The sequence below is a fragment of the Ambystoma mexicanum genome, chromosome 6q, assembly GCF_040938575.1.
Source record: "Ambystoma mexicanum isolate Mex_15411 chromosome 6q, UKY_AmexF1_1, whole genome shotgun sequence".
NCBI classification, from domain to species: domain Eukaryota; kingdom Metazoa; phylum Chordata; class Amphibia; order Caudata; family Ambystomatidae; genus Ambystoma; species Ambystoma mexicanum.
The window spans coordinates 846,674,184-846,690,833 of record NC_090937.1 but is presented as its reverse complement, the minus strand read 5'-3'; positions in this window follow the sequence as shown (position 1 = coordinate 846,690,833).

Genomic DNA, 16,650 nt, shown 5'->3' with positions numbered 1-16,650 from the left:
GTGAGAAGGAAAGATAATTAAATCAAAGAAAACGAAATGGATCGTTAGCAAATGAAGAGAGACGCAAGTGGCAGAGAGCCTCCAACCATGAGTCTATTTTTCAATTATTCAACGTGGTGCATATTGTCAACTTGCACAAATCCCTAAAATAGTCTAGCATTTTCAGTGTGTTTTTTTGTAGTTTTACCACCTTATAATAATGATTGATGCAACGGTAATGAATAAACAGTAATAATAGACCAGTTGTGAATAAGACATACTTTTAGAAGCAGTCTAGATAGGGACAACCTCTCCCTGTCTTTCACCTAGATAAGCGCCCCACCACCGCCGACTAGGGACAGCACATCCGCACACAGAGGGAGAGTGAAAGTCTGTACAGGGTCAGATAGCTATTTGTTAGGCTTACAAAATAAAAGTACAGTTTCTCTCTCAATAGTGTTTTCATGATACAATTAGGGCGCCAGAGAGGTTCACATGCCCAGCCCTATAAGGCCCTTAGTTCGTTTTTCTAGCATTTCAATAAACCAATAAATCATGAGACATTACCTTCTTTCTTTATGTCAAGGCACTACTACATTCATAGCAAAACTAAATCCCTTCTAAATACTACCTACTCATAGGTGGATAAGGTACAAACATAAATCACATTTGCTGGATGCTAACGCCATTCATAAATCATATGCTTGGCAAGAATGCAAAAAAAACATCAAATGTCTTGCAATGGCATTAAAGGTATGCCTTTCTATTTACTAAGACATAATCCCGAAATCAAGAAAAGCATCAGACCCTAAGGCCAAAGCACACACTTCTGAATGAAGGACCCCAAATGCATATGCACAGAGCCTGTTACTCTGAATATGTAGTCCACCCGGGCCACGAGCAGCGTAAATTCCCCTGCATTCAGTGCCAGCATCGGCCTGTTGATCTAGTGGGGCTTTTATAGGGTTCTTCTTGGGCTTCTGTGGATGATCTCCAAGACACTCCAAAATGTAAATAAAATCTATGAAGCCTATGAATAAGTAAACCAGGATTTCCTTGCTTCTGGCTACTGCATTTGCTTTAAGTATCTTCATAATGTAAATACAAATATTTATACATTTGCCAGAAGTCCCCTAACCTAGTAGCATTGTCTCTCTGCACATCTGAATATAGCAGAGTTCTCATCACTGATTATGTTCTTAAACAAAGAGCACAGGGCACACAACCTTGCCAACAAATTTTCCAGGCAGCTCAAAAAGTCAACAAATTGCAAGTATCTTCACATTACCAACACATCTTCTGTGCCACTATGTCTGGGGAGACTGTTACAAAGGACAAGGACTAAGTGTTCACAGCATGTGCAAGCTGCTCTTTGGATATGGAATTAGCTTCCATCATGTTACACACTACATGTATGCAATGTATGCAAATAAGCATTTGTATATATTTTAGGCTATATAGCGCCTTACACCATTATCCTCTATGAGTTATTTAATAAATATATGCTAGCTCAGTAAGTAGATCAATTCAAGAAGCATTCTTATTCTAATAAGAGATGCTGGATATTTCTACACAGCTAGTGTCCTCCCTAAGGCAGGTTACATGGCATCTAAGCACAACTCCTAAGTGCTGCAAGGTGAATATAACAGCAAGCAATGAGGTACTTGCAGGTGAATGCACTCATTAATCAATGTATGATACTCAAACACTAGAAAAGCTGTTTTTCCTTCTAGGTTGCTTGTTTTCTATCTGACTACTGCAAGGCCTCAGCCTCAAGAGTTAAAATCTGCATTTAATATCTTTGTGAGCACACATACCGCTCAAAAGGGCAGCCTTTCCTACATCTGTTGCTTCATGGTTTGTCCCAAGTAGGGTAGTTTAGGCACAAATACATGTCATGGTGATGCAGTGCACCTTGTGTGAGTCTCACCAAAGATTGAGTCACAGTATGATCTTGCTAACAAGTTTCTTCTTCAAAATCATATTTTTATTTATTTATTTGTATTTTAGTCCATTATGAACTTTTCACAAATCAACATTCTCACAATCAAAATACAAAATCTATAATTATTTATCACACATAACAAACTAGGCAATCTAAAATAACATATTATCAATCATATAATTAATTTCCTAAAATAATTCTGCTAAATCTTTAACCAAACGTGGTAAAGTGTCTAGACTGAGTTAGTGTTCAAGCAATAGTTCCAGACGTTCTTGACTTTTATTAAATCATAGTTGTGCACCAAGGTGCTTAGTGTGATCATATCGAGAGAACCCAGTTTTGGACATTCAGTGAAAACATGTGATATTCCTTCCCTGCCACTTGCTCCTTTTTTCCTATTCATCCTTATTCTCAGAATCAGATTTACAATAGGGATGGATGTATTGGAATTGTTGTGAGAGTGGACACAGATCGATAAAGTGCTTCATTTTAAGTGTGTGTATAAGGTGTGCAATACAAATTATTACTACAAAAGAGGGAGCAGTCCAATAGTCCAATGACCAGAGATACATTCTTTCCTACACCTCAAACGAGCTTAACCAATCGTTGATGTTTGGAGTTGTTTTCTTCCATTACACACATGTTTTCCTCTGAAAATAGGGCTTGGACTGGAGACATTAAAGTCAGAACTTTGCTACCACATAAAACAGGAATTGTTTAGCTATTAATCATTTGTATTTTGCCATAACCATATAAGTTACAAAGAGATAATTAACACACACCATTATAGAAATGCATGAGGCAGGAATCGCCACCACCAACGAAGGTGAGGTACCAGCTTCTGGGAGCATAAACAGACACAGAACAAGACTGCTTGGAGCAACATCACCAAAAGGGCCAGAGAAACCCTTAGCCGATGAATGGCCAATGAGAGGTACCCCAGGAGGGGCTAACTAACTAGAACCAACAAATGGCCCAGAGATACCCATAGCCTGCGAGAAGCTTACAGAGAGCATAGCCCAGGATGGGGCAAATGAAAGAGAGCAAACAAAGGGGCAATAGAAGCCCATAAACAACCAGGGTCATATCGAGAGCATACCCCAGTACAGGGTGAACAAAACCAAATCACCAAACCCACTACAGAAGCCAGTAGCCCCCGAGGGCCCAGCCAGAAGTATACCTCAGGAGGGGATAAATATAACCAACAACCAACCAGGCCACAGCCAGCCAGAGACCTCCTGGGGCTAGGAAAAGCAGACCCATAATAATTTTTCAAGGATTGGATTTTGTACAAGGGATGCCCCTTAACACCTTTTGTATCTTTCTTCCCTACAAGGGATGATGCTTCCCAATTTTTAAGGTGAGGCTTTCATACAAGGCATGCCTCATAACACTTTGTCAAGGCATGGCTTTTATAGAAGGGATGAACCTGTATAATTTTCCAAGGCACGGCATTGGTAAAAGTGATGACCCTCAACCATTTTTCAAGGTGTGTCTTTTGTACAATGTATAAGACTTGAAAGATGTTTAAAGCACAGCTTTCGTACATAGAATATACCTTAACAATGTTTCAAGGCACAGCTTTGCTACAAGGGATGAACTGGGCAGTGACTTAAATGTCTTTAAATCCTTCGAATGCATGAATAGTTCAGGCATAATGTGGGTTTCTTTGTGGTCCTTTGAAAATAAGTTTTAGGTGTTCCTCGCTCACAGGAGTCATGTAAATGTCTATGCCCCTCATGAAAAAGTAATCAAAAAAGTATTACTGTTACAATGGGTAACACTAATAATAATAACAACCATTATTTCAGTGGTTTCAGGTGGGAGGAATCCACAATAAAATGGTATATGCATTTATTTTCATTTTTATTATTTTGTAATTGTTTTGGTGGGGTATTGTTCATTTTCTGCAGTACTGTTATGTTTTTTATATTGAAAAAATAGAATATTCTCTAAATCAAAATAAAAATGTGTGCAATGACATTTACATGCCCGGTTTTCAAATGCAAGACATTATGTACACATGATGTAAAAACATGTATTCATTTGAAATGTGCTCAGGTTTAAGTATTGATGCATTCGCCCACATGATTTCCGCTGTGTTCACAAAGAATATTACATTATTTAAATACAACATAAAGTTTTAGTAAATAGAAAGAACTTAGATGCAGCTTGGTGGCCTTCAGTTATACCTAACTTAAAAACAACTTTGCCTGCCCAGATAGAGTCAGCCGATTGACTGAAAGAGATACCTACCCAGGAGGAAGAAAGACACCGGATGGCAAAGCCAGCCTCAGTCGAAGGCCGAGGTCAAAGGCTGCAGGAGCTCTCTGCCGCTCTCCACTGCTTGCTGCAGTGGACCCAGGATGGGAATGTCCCTGCTGTGCTGACTAACTGCAACCTAGCAGGTAAGTCTGAAGAACCGTTATGTACTGCCAGTGCTTTTGTTGCAAAAACAATGTTATATTGTTAGCACGTTGCCTGCGCCATCCCACTAGCATTTGGCCAACTCCGTTCCTCCCTGCTATAGTCACGTTTGGGCCGATGGATAGATGCCTCACCTTAAAGAGCACAACGCTAGCAAGTTCTAAAGAACAGGTCTCAAGATCACATCATGGTCCCCCTACCGCCCACTCCAGCCCCTCCAATCCCTAGACATACCGACCCCACAGAGCCATAAAAGCCCATCAGACCTAGGAGCAGCAACCATCCAGATTAAGTTGCAACGTGCCACAGACAGACACTAGCCACTTATGGCCCCATCACATGATAATTATCACTGCAGCCAATCATACCCACAATACTTCACCCAAGTGAAGCCCACCCCTCTCGCAATCCATTACAGCAGCATATCGTGCCATCCATAGAGAAAAAATCCAGCATTCTTCTCTAACCAATGTTTACAACCCAGCACCCACGAAGGCCCCCATGACCAGCAACCCTCAATCAGGATTACAGAAATATACCTCTGCACCCTACCATGCCCCTCAAAAGGCAGATAACCCGCCTTAACTTGCTAATAGCCTCCATCTTGCCCCGCAAGAGTCCCCCAGTCAAAAGATCATGCCTGACAGTACGCAGATCTCCCTTTTTCAGAACTTCAGGATATGCGCAAGGACCACCAGAGCTATCCCCTCCCACCTCCCAGCACCGTCCTTGAGACGAAATGGGAGACTTAATCTACGGACTCTCACTCCTCTACAATTGCCAATTTGCCTAACCATTAGATTTACAACTAGCACTAAGATCGCCAGTGACAATCTTAGTCAGCCCTTGTTCCCCATCTCTGCCCGCCCTAAACCATACGATAAAAGGATCCCTAGTACTATTGTGACCACAAATAAACACCAAGGGACAAACACCAAACCGCCAAACCCTAAACTACCCCCTTCAAACATTACACCCACCTATAATTCAAAACATCAACAATGCCATATGCTAAATGGAGCCCTCATCAATGCTTGGTCCCTATCCTCACATGCTCTGGACATCAACCACCTACCACCTAATCCCAACTTTGAAGCTAGACCTATTGGCTATTACTGAAACTTGGCTTCATAAAGCCATAGACCCTGCGCTGTCCTTAGCACTGCCTGGAGGCTTCCCCATCTTCAGATGTGATAGAACAGACTCCGGAGGGGGTGGGGTAGCTCTCACCCATAGGGACGCCCTCCATATTGGACCCATTAGCTCCTCCACAGAAGGCAACTGTGAACTCCTTTCTGTCAAACTTCTCACTGCACCCACTGACTCTATCACAATATATATCCTCTACCGCCAGCCAGCCTTGTCATCTGATTTCGAGGAAGACCTCATCCATATCATAAGAGAAAATATCAAACCCACATCCAGAGTTATACTCCTAGGAGACTTCAATCTAGGCCCCCATGACTCATGCCCTTTCAAACCTAGGCTTCAAACACTGCATCTCATGCCCTAAACACATTAAAGGGAGAACCTTATATTGGATAGCTGACCTGAACAGCCAGATTACCATCACCTCAAACAATCCCATCCCAGATCATCACGTCCTTGCCATTAGCCTCCCCTCTCTGAAACAAGCACCAACTACACCACCGACACTGTCACATACGTGGGCCTGTAGCACTAAGAAAATCTCCAAAGAATCGTTCTCCCTCTGTCCAAGGCCCTGGAAAATCTTGCCACAGCTGACCCTCAAAACCATGACTAAAGCAGTAGATTTAGTGGCCCCCCTCCACCCTAGAAAGTTTAAGCCCACAGACCACCACAACCCCTGGTTCACCAACAACCTCCAAGCACTGCACTCCAAAAAAAGACAAGCAGAAGCTATGTGGAGAAAAAAAAACTCAGAATGCCCCAAACTGGCCTTCAACAAGATTGTGAAAGAATATAAGCAGGCATTACGGCAGCGAAAGCTGAAATCGACAATGCTAGACTACCCAAAGCAAACTCTAATTCAAAAGAGCAGCTGCCCCAACGACCGAATTCATGACCGAGGATCTGCTACCCTGTGAAACCTCATTTGAATCCATTGAGGCCCACGAGGATCGTGGAATACATAAGATGGCCGCCGCCACGGTAGTCATGACAATGACAACAACAACACCATCCGGGAGCCCGGATTGGGCCCCACACCTCGCTGTGCCCTCCCCTCCTGCTTTAAAGGGAGGCGAGGTGTGCAGTGAGGCGAAGCCGTGTAGGGAAGGCCAGGAGGTAAGGATGACGTCCCTCTCTGCAGCTCCGCTGCGAGGGGAGTCCCAGCTGACTGCTGCTCCAGCCGACGCAGTGACCAAATGTATGACAGAGGATCTGCTGCCCTGTGAAACCTCATTTGAATCCATTGAGGCCCACGAGGATCGTGGAATACATAAAATGGCTGCTGCCACAGTAGTCATGACAACAACAACACCATCTGGGAGCCCGGATTGGGCCCCACACCTCGCTGTGCCCTCCCCACCTGCTTTAAAGGGAGGGGAGGCATGCCGCAAGGCGAAGCCATTTAGGGAAGGCCAGGAGATAAGGCTGACGTCCCTCTCTGCAGCTCTCCGCTGCGCGAGGCAGCATTCCACGGATCCATGCACCCCAGTCCAAGGTTAGGGTCCAGGCGCACACACGATGCCCGCCCCCATGCTGGTATACACTTCTGAGGCAGCCGACAAAATACCTCACCCACACATGCCTCATCTGACATCCTGCCGCAATCTGTGACTTCGCTCTCGCACTCTACCGGGTCCTCCCACCATGTTTACCTTGCACACCGTCTGCCGAAATGCTTGGTTGGGCACGAGAGGTCCCAATGCCATCTCCCATGTGGAAGTCCTGACTATTCCTCGTCCCTCTGCCCATCCACTGTCCTGCCCCTCGCTCCCGTCCTATGTTACCCCGAGTCTCAGCACTCGCTGCATCTCCCATGCATGGTCCCGCTCACCTTTACGGGTCCGGCCTGTCCCTCGCAAGCCCTTTCCACCACCCACGATGTCTCTGCAGCCACTAAAATCCAGCCGTCTGAAGAACACGCTGTCAACCACGACTAGGCTATCACCAGAGCCTCCTATAGTTCAAATGGACATTGTTTTGACACTAAAGTGTAAGCCTTTCAACTCCCACATTGCTACAATGCCTTTTTCCACTGCTATACCGGTACCTCCACCGGCCACAAATGATGCCATACTGCTTGTGGACCGTGATGTTGCTGATAACTCACTGCTTGCACCTCATGTTGTTGATGCTGCCATATTGACTGTTGACCCTGCTGAGCCCAGTACTCCCCATGATGATGCTGATAACTCACTGCTTGTGCCCACTGTCAAACAGCTGCTATTTCATATTGCTGCGATGCCACGCTACTTGCTCCCAATAGTGATTCTATGAGTCCCACTCAGGTGGTTGTGCCTGCTCCCCATCTTCCTGCTACCCCACTACTGCATGCCAAGCCCAAGTCTACCCGGCTGGCCACACCCCTGCCATTGCCATCCTCAATCAGTGTTCCACAGGTGCGAGGACCGGCTAACCGTGCACTTCTGGGCCCTCTTAAATGTGCTATGGTAAATGCCCGCTCCCTACCAGGGCATGCCCTAGACGTCCACAACACCATCATCAATGACAATATCGACCTTCTCTTTCTTAGCGAAACTTGGCTAAATGACACATCTGGTCCCTCCCTTTCCTTAGCTATCCCAGATGGCTATACCATCTTTAGGCAAGATCGCCCCCTCCAAAGAGGGCCCTCTCTCGCAATCAGGAAAATTGACAAGGAACTTGACTATAACTGTATTCGCTCTCCACTCTTGCTTCTCCACTCTTTTTGACTGCTTACTCTCTGTTCTCTCCTCCTTTCCCTTCTCCCTTTTCCTATCTCCTCCCCTTACTTTCTTCTATGCACTTACTCTATCAGAATTATCCCTGGACCTAATATGATAGCAACCTCGTCTGTTTCCTCCACCCTCCCATTACTGTTTTTTCCTCCCCAACCCCCCTCCAGCACTATCTGAATGTCATCAGGCCTAGTATGATAGTCGCTTTTTTGTTCCTCCCCTCCTTTCTGCACCCCTCTCCCTCACCTTTTGTTTTTCTCCAGCTCTACCAGAAATGCCGTCAGACCCAGTACGGTAGTCGCCTGTCTTTTTCCATTTCCTTCCCACTCTCCCCCTCCCTTCCTTATCTATGTCTTAGCTCTTGCACTATCTGAAATGTCGCCAGGCCGAGTACGATAGTTAATTTCACATCCTTACTGTTCATGGCCTGCAAGAATGTCATTGTATTTTCCCTTGTTCCCTCCCTTGCCTTGAAGCGCTTTGAAACACATTGTGTATAAGCGCTATATAAATAAACTATCATATCATATCATAACTCTGATTACCTCTTACAGAAACTTAGTCCCACACCCAACTGCATCATATCTCTTCACGTGGTCTATCGGCCTCCAGGTCCAGTCTGTGACTTCCATGAATCCTTGATCCTATCTCTATCAGATAATTTAAAAAACACATCTAAAGCTCCTGGTTGATCTCAATCTTGGTCTCAATGACCCCAAAGATGCCTATGCGGCTGCCCTGAACAAAGCCCTATCTACTTTACGGTTCTCTCAAGCTGTCTCTTCACCAATCCACATCAAAGGTCGCACGTTGGATTGGGTCTGCCAGCACAATTGCCATATTCTGGTCTGACCACCATTATTTCCAATTTGACTTTATAACTTCCAAAGGGCCTTCCAAGCCGGTGGTCCCACTCCCTGCAGCCTTATCAAGGAGTGCCTTTCAGCTGACCAAGGAAAGGATCACTCCTCACCTCATCGTGCCTCCACTCCTTCCTCTGTTTTCCAATGACCCGGAAACACTTGCAAGTGCATTTAAACATGGCATCTCCCACGCTGTGGAGGCCATCGCCCCGCTCTCTATGAGGAAAGCCAAAAAAGTTAAGCACTGACACACGTGGTTCTCTCAGGACCTTCTTAACTTGCACTCCAAAAAAGACTAGCACTCTCCCTATGGAAAGCTAAACCCAATGACTCCTCCAAGGCAGGCTTCAAGGCTATCTCCAAGGAGTACAAATCTGCTATAATTAAGGCAAAAGATGCCTCATTTAACGTTAAAATAGCGAACGCAAAATCAAGGTCTAAATATATTTTTGCCATCTCTAGAGATCTGGAAAACCCTCCCCTCCGCCTCCCACTCTCTCTAAAGATGCAAGCTGGTGTAACAACATCCAAACGGCCATGTTGGATATGCTTAATCCCTTGCAAGCTAAAATTATGACCCATCAAAAGGCTCTCACCCACCTGTTAACCAACCTTCACTGTAACCCATCTACTGTTACAGTCACCGCTGAGAATGAATATCCACCCTTTGAATTCAAGGACATGAGCGAACCGGAAGTCATTGCCCTTCTCAATGCAATTAAACCGTCTAATTTCAAGGGAAACGCTTGCCTTACCCAGCTCATCAAGGATTGAATCCCTACCCTTGCCCCCTTCCTCACCGCCTTTATCAATGCCTCCTTCCAGTCTGGCCACGTCCCGACTAGCCTTAAGGGAGCCTGGGTATGCCCTCTACTTAAGAAACCCTCTCTTGACCCCTCTGTCCCAGGGAATTGCATACCGATCAGGCTCCCTTTTTACACATTTTTGGACAAAACAGCCTACCTGCAAGTCCAGAAATTCCTCGAGGACAACCGTCTCCTTGACCTGTGGCAGTCTGGCCTCCGTCCGTGTCATGGCACCAAAACAGCCTTCTTGACTTGAAAAATCAAACTGATGACCTCCGAGACGCAGGCAAACCTGTCCTCCTTCTGCTCCTTGACCTCTCTGCTGCCTTTGACTTGTTGGATCACAAGACACTATGCCACCATCTCACCACCGCGGCTAACTTCTCCCCCAAGGCTTGTGCTTGGATTGCCTCATTTCTACAAGATAGGGCTATGAAAGTCTTCTCTGACTCTGCCTCTGCCACCCCCAGTCTCCTCAAGTGCAGGGTCCCACAGGGCTCCTGCATCGCTCCCAACTTATATAACCTATTCAAGAGGCACTGTTCACCTTGCTGGACGCCCTGGGAAACCCGTACACCAATGACGCAGATGACACTCAGGTGCTTATCCCCCTCTCTGGAGATTACCAGTCCGACATGAACACCCTCAACTCCATTTTCTCAACTATACAATCGTGGATGGCAGAGAATTAGCTCTGCCTAAATACGGAGAAAACTGAACTACTCCTAATTCGATCTCCTGCCACCCTTTGCAAATTGGGCAAACAGTACAGCTCCTTCACCATTGATAATACCCACATCATGGTGTCTCAAACCGTCAAGACCCTGGGCATTTATCTTGACTCTAATCTTAACATGGATAGACAGGTGACTGCTGTGGCCTCATCCTCCGTGTACTACTCTAAACTGCTCAATGGAGCCAGGCCATTCCTCTCCCAACTGAATTGCCTTACCATTGCTAGGGCAATAATTGGGTCACGTTTGGATTACTGCAACGCTCTCTTTGTAGGGAGCTCTAGCAGGAATATTGCCAAATTGCAATTGGTACAAAATAATGCCCCCAGGGCCGCTACTGGGATCTCCAAGAGGGACCACATCTCCCAGGTGCGTAAGCAAGTTCATTGGCTCCCAGTTAAAGAAAGAATTGTTTTTAAAACTCTTACCCTCACGTATAAATGCCTTAATGCCCTGTCACCCCCCTACCTGGTCCAAATAGCTAAGTCCACCTCAACCAGGCCCACCAGGACTGCCTACGCCAATAGGATCTCCTTGCCTAAAACCCGGATAGTGCGTGCAGGCGGGACGAGCTTCCCCACCCTGGCTGCATCCAACTGGAATGCCCTACCACCCCCATCAGGCTCTTTGATTCTCACTTTGCCTTCCGAAAAGCAACTAAAACCTTGCTATTTGTCTGACTCTGAATGAACCTGTACCTGGCACCCTACTGTTTAGCCGGACCCCCAAGCCTGTTGCAACACCGGGGACAGATTTCTCCTGTTTTTGCCACTAGATAACTGTTTGTAATATCCGTTTTGAGCCTGTAACTAAGAAACCTTTGGGCAGCTCTTTTGTAACCATTAATCAAGCCCACATTCATTTTCCTGTGACTGTTCCTCGATGCCTGAGGCTATGTGCACTATACAAATCCAAATAAATAAATAAACTATTCAGAATACTTAGAGAGGGGGGGCATGGCTTAGCGTCATGTGGAATAGATATCTAGATTCCGTCTCCAGCTTCAGCGATATTCTTTTATAATTCCCCGATATTTATAAAACAAAAATATAGTAAAAACTGAACTTCCTAAGTCTGCTCCTGGATTCAAGAAGCTGAAAGCAATGTTTCCTGGCATGTACGTCTGCCCCTGTGTAAGGTACAGAGCTTCCTCATCAGAACCGGTGGGCACGGCCTCGAGCACTGACGCAGAGTGAAGCTGTCGCGATCTGTCAGCTGGCCGGCAGACGCGACGTGAAGGAGCGGCGCATTGAAAAAGGATACAGTTTTATGCACAACAAGTGCAAGTAAATTTACATTTAAAGATACAGCACTGTTTCCATATCCGCTATCATAAATCTTTTTAAAGCCTCTTGCAGCAAATTTTGACTGGGAATTACGTCATAACACTTTATGGGGACACATAATCAACTCAACCCTGCTGTTCTGTTTCTGTGCAAGAACCTCTCTAATAATGAAAAACAGAGCGTTTTATTTGTATACTTGATTATACAATATCAGAAATATTGCTTGGATCTTGTACAGGCTGCTTTGAAGACCAATGGACACCTGAATGCCTATTGCCAATACAGAGTCACAAAACAGCCTAAAATTCAAATAATAGCACTCTGAAACACTATATTAAAAAAGCTTATTCATTGCCTATCTCTGTGACCTCTAAAAACAAATATGCTTGTGGTAAAAATCTGCCTTGCAAACGGTAGGCACCACACATCGATATCAATAAGATTATTTTATAAATTGTACTACTTAATGAAGAGCACAATTTAAGTAGCAGTAACAGAAGACTGCTCCTACAGCGCACCATCTACACAGTATCACCATGACCTCAAAAAAAGGCCTGCACAAAGACGGAGCAACACCTTCCTCTAACAGTGCTCCTAAGGGGAAAACAACTGACTCTCCTACACCCAAATATGACTTACAAGACCCTGTTATGCAAGCCGGTCAAGTGGCACAGCGAGTAGAGCGCCCGCTTTGACACCCGTGCAGAGCCTGTTAACGCAGGTTCGAATCCCGGCGGGGCCAAACTCAGCCTTTCATCCTTCCGAGGTCGATAAATGAGCACCACACACCGTGGGTAATAATAAGCAGCGCTCAGATACCTGAGGGTTTGTAGCGCTATATAAAAGCCTAATTATTATTATTATTTATTATTATTCTAGATGAAATCAAGTCCCTGAAACCTTTCATGGAAGCTATGACAGCCAAGTTACAAATGCTGGATGACAAATGGTCTACATTTAAAACTAGAATAAACAAACTTGAAAGAAGGGTCAGCGATACAGAGGATGTCATAGGAAGAGTATCAGCACTAGAGTATTCGGTTTCATCTCTTCAAAAGCAAACTGAAAACCCAGAAAATAGGAATAGGAGAAACAACTTATGTATTGTTGGCCTATCAGAAACCATTGAAAAGGATAATCCTAGCCAATTCCTATATCATATGCTTCCGATACTTCTGGATCTTCCTTTCTCCATGCAATTAAACATCCAAAGGACCCATCGTTTGGGTCCTAAAACACCTTCTCGGAGTGCTCCTAGAACTATGGTCTTTGCCGTACTGGACTATAACCATGTCCTTCTCATCTTAGACAAATCTAAACAGAAAAAACAACTTGTGTGGGAAGGAAATAAGATTTTCATATCTCAAGATGTTTCTAACGCCACAGCAGCAAGAAGGAAAGAATTACTAACGTTTAGACCAGCTCTTAGGAAACTAAATGCCAGATATGGAGTTATCCATCCAGCCTCTCTTAAAGTCAATCTCAATGGCTGCTAATTCTCATTCCAAGATCCAGCTGATTTTAGGAGCTTTATACAAAAACACAGAAGAGAAATGGACAAATCAAGACAACCTACCTAAAAGACTTCTTGTATGGGATATAGCTACCTTTTGACACTTATGCTGAAGTAGGATTCTGGGTGAGCTTCGCAGATCTGGCTCTCCAACTCTACTACTTGTTGTTCTAACGTAGATATGGTTTGGAGTATCTGTTTCCAGTTAGCCACTACTTTCACCATTATTCTTAAATGTTTCTATACAATGTTAAATTCCATGCCCGCCTTGTTTGTTTTCCCTTACTCCTCCTGTCTCCTTACAATTGGTCTACCTATGCAGCACTTTACCAATTTTGACTATGTGTGTACATTTATCCCTGTAAATGCCCCCTACGACTCTTAACATAACTTCATGGAACGTTAAAGGTCTTCATAACCCGGTTAAGCAGCAGAAAATCCTATCTCATCTCAATAGGGCCAAACCATCCATTGAATGCCTACAGGAATCCCATCTCTCGCAACTAGAAGCAGCCAAATTGAAACGGTTGTGGGTGGGGCAAGTATTTTCGAGTGCAGCAAATGGAAAGAAAAATGGAGTTATAACCCTTATCAATAAACATCATCAATGAAAAGTAATCTCGACAGAAGCTGATGAGGTGGGAAGATGGGTTTTAGTAAAACTCCTTATTCATTCTATTGAATATTTTGTCTTAAATGTATTTGGTCCCACTAATGCTGACCCTACTTTTTGGATTCAATTAAGAAATCACATGTTTAAATCTTGTCCTAAAAATCGTATTATATGTGGAGACTGTAATGAGATTATAGATCCGCTTATGGATAGGAAATCTAATGTATACTTTAGAAAATCTACCTCCCAAAAACAATTCACTAATCTTGTCTCTGAACTAGGCCTAATTGATACTTGGCGTTTAGTCCATCCTGCAGATAGAGAGTTCACATTTTATTCTACTCCAAACAACTCCTTTTCAAGAATTTATTATGTTCTTATTTCCAAATCAATGTCCAATTGTTTGTTAGATGCCAAGATTGAACCCATTACCCTGTCAGATCACGCTCTAGTCCACATTCAAATCTCATATCCACATAACCTGCATTAACAAAACAGATGGAGATTCAATTCAACCATACTTAGGATGAACAATTTCCTAAATTTTTACAGCAAGAACATGCCCATTTTTTTCCTGAAAACCTTAATGAAGACACATCTATTGACAATAATTGGGATTGCTACAAAGCTGTATTAAGAGGCCATATCATTTCTTACACAGCCATTAAGAAGAAAAAGCTTAAACAAGAATCAGAAGATATTCCTAAAACAATTAAACAACTAGAATCTGAATATATAACAACCAACCCTGCCGTACTCCTTCCACAAATTACTAAATTCAGGATTCAGTACAACAAATAGACCACACAATACTCTTGCGCAAACCTTCTAAAACACAAATCAAAAATGTATCAATTCTCCAATAAAACTAGTAAATCACTTGCCTCATTTCTTAAATTGAATAAAGATTAATCTAGGATTACGGTTATCAAAGATCAAAATGGTAACAGTCTCCTTAAAGATTAAGGTATCTGTCATGATGCCTACCCCCGGAGCACCAGGCCAGGCCCAGCACCCCCGGGAGCAGGCATCACGCCCCCGGGTAAAAGCCCAGCGGCCCTTTATAGGGGCTTTTTGGACTCTGTCATGGCGCCGTTGGTGCCAGGCTCATGTTGGACATCAGTCCTGGCGCCATAGGCGCCAGACTCATAAGGGGAAGTGTTTGGTGCACTTACCTGAAGCAGACCATGCTGCACACTCACCTGATGCAGACCATGCTGCATGAAGAACCAAGCCAAATGAGGCTTAAGAGGGACTATTTTTCTGAAGGAACTATTTTGTTACTTGGGTGGGGCTGTGGAAGAATACTCACCTGGAACTTCTTCCAAGGCTATTTAAGCCACGCCCGGACAACCACACGTGCTTCGGGTTGTTCTGCATCCCAGCAGCTGAACGCTCACCGTGTCTGCTCCTTCACCTGGACTCCAGCCACGCCCGCCTCGAACCTGGAACACCTGTAAGGGAATAAGAGAAGAGAAAGGTGAAAACCAAGAACTTATTCAACCTTCTTACCTGCATCCGGAATCTTCACGCCAGCATTCCTGAAGGACGACTTCCATTTAAAAGCACCGCGTTACTCGCTGCAGCGCCGCGCTTCACTCACCTGTTCCCGAGACGCCGCCCGGCTCCATCGCGGCTCTCAGCACCGGTCGCCACATCTCTGCACCTAGGGGAGAGAAGAAGAGACAAAAGGTGAGCAAGGGAACACAAGAGGAAAGCCGAATTTTCAGCCATATTACTTACCAGCTTTTATTGGTGAACCATTCCACATCTCGGGTCGGCGCCGCATCTTTGGCAGGTACCGCACCCCGGCCCCTATGGGGAAAGGACAAAAGACATTACTGGGGAATTATAAAGACATTTAGAGGGGTCGCCCTCATCACTAACTCACCTGATTTTACCACCGGCAATTTAACCCCTCAACGCATCGCCTTTGTTCTGCACCTGAAATAAAGGACAGAAAAAACAACATAAAAGGAGGCTTTTGCATCTTCATACTTACGGCGTATCGCTCAGAAAAGTCAAGTGGATTTGCCAGCGCCATTCTGAAAACCAGTGAAGTAACTGGAAGAACCTGCGCCCCTGCACCAGAAGCAGGATGGAGAGTTCATCCTTCCAAACCATAAGGTGAGCTTAAACCGGGGTTTTTGGAGGAAGTCAAGAAGAACGAAGGGGGAAAGGGGGGAGCAAGCACATTATTCAGCAGACAATTAATCCCCTTTCTCATCTGCAGAAGGATATTCCTACGGGCCAGACAAGCAAGATTTGGGGGTCCTGTTCAATCGGTGGTCCGAATTCTGCGTATCGCGCTTGAAGAGGCCACAGCAACCCAGACCAGACCAGCGCCTCCGTGGGAGCCAGGTGAGCATAACAGTATCCTACAAGCCTTTACCAATTTCTATCAAAAATTATATACCTCTGAAGTAACATCAAATAGTACGTATGCATCTGATTTTCTTAGCCATATACATCACGATTCCTATACTAACACCGATTTCCAAACATCAAATGCCCCTTTACATATGAACGAAATACATGAAGCTATTAAAGACCTTAAAAAAGGAAAAGCCCAAGGCCCAGATGGCTTCCTGATTGACTTTTTTGCCCATTTTAAA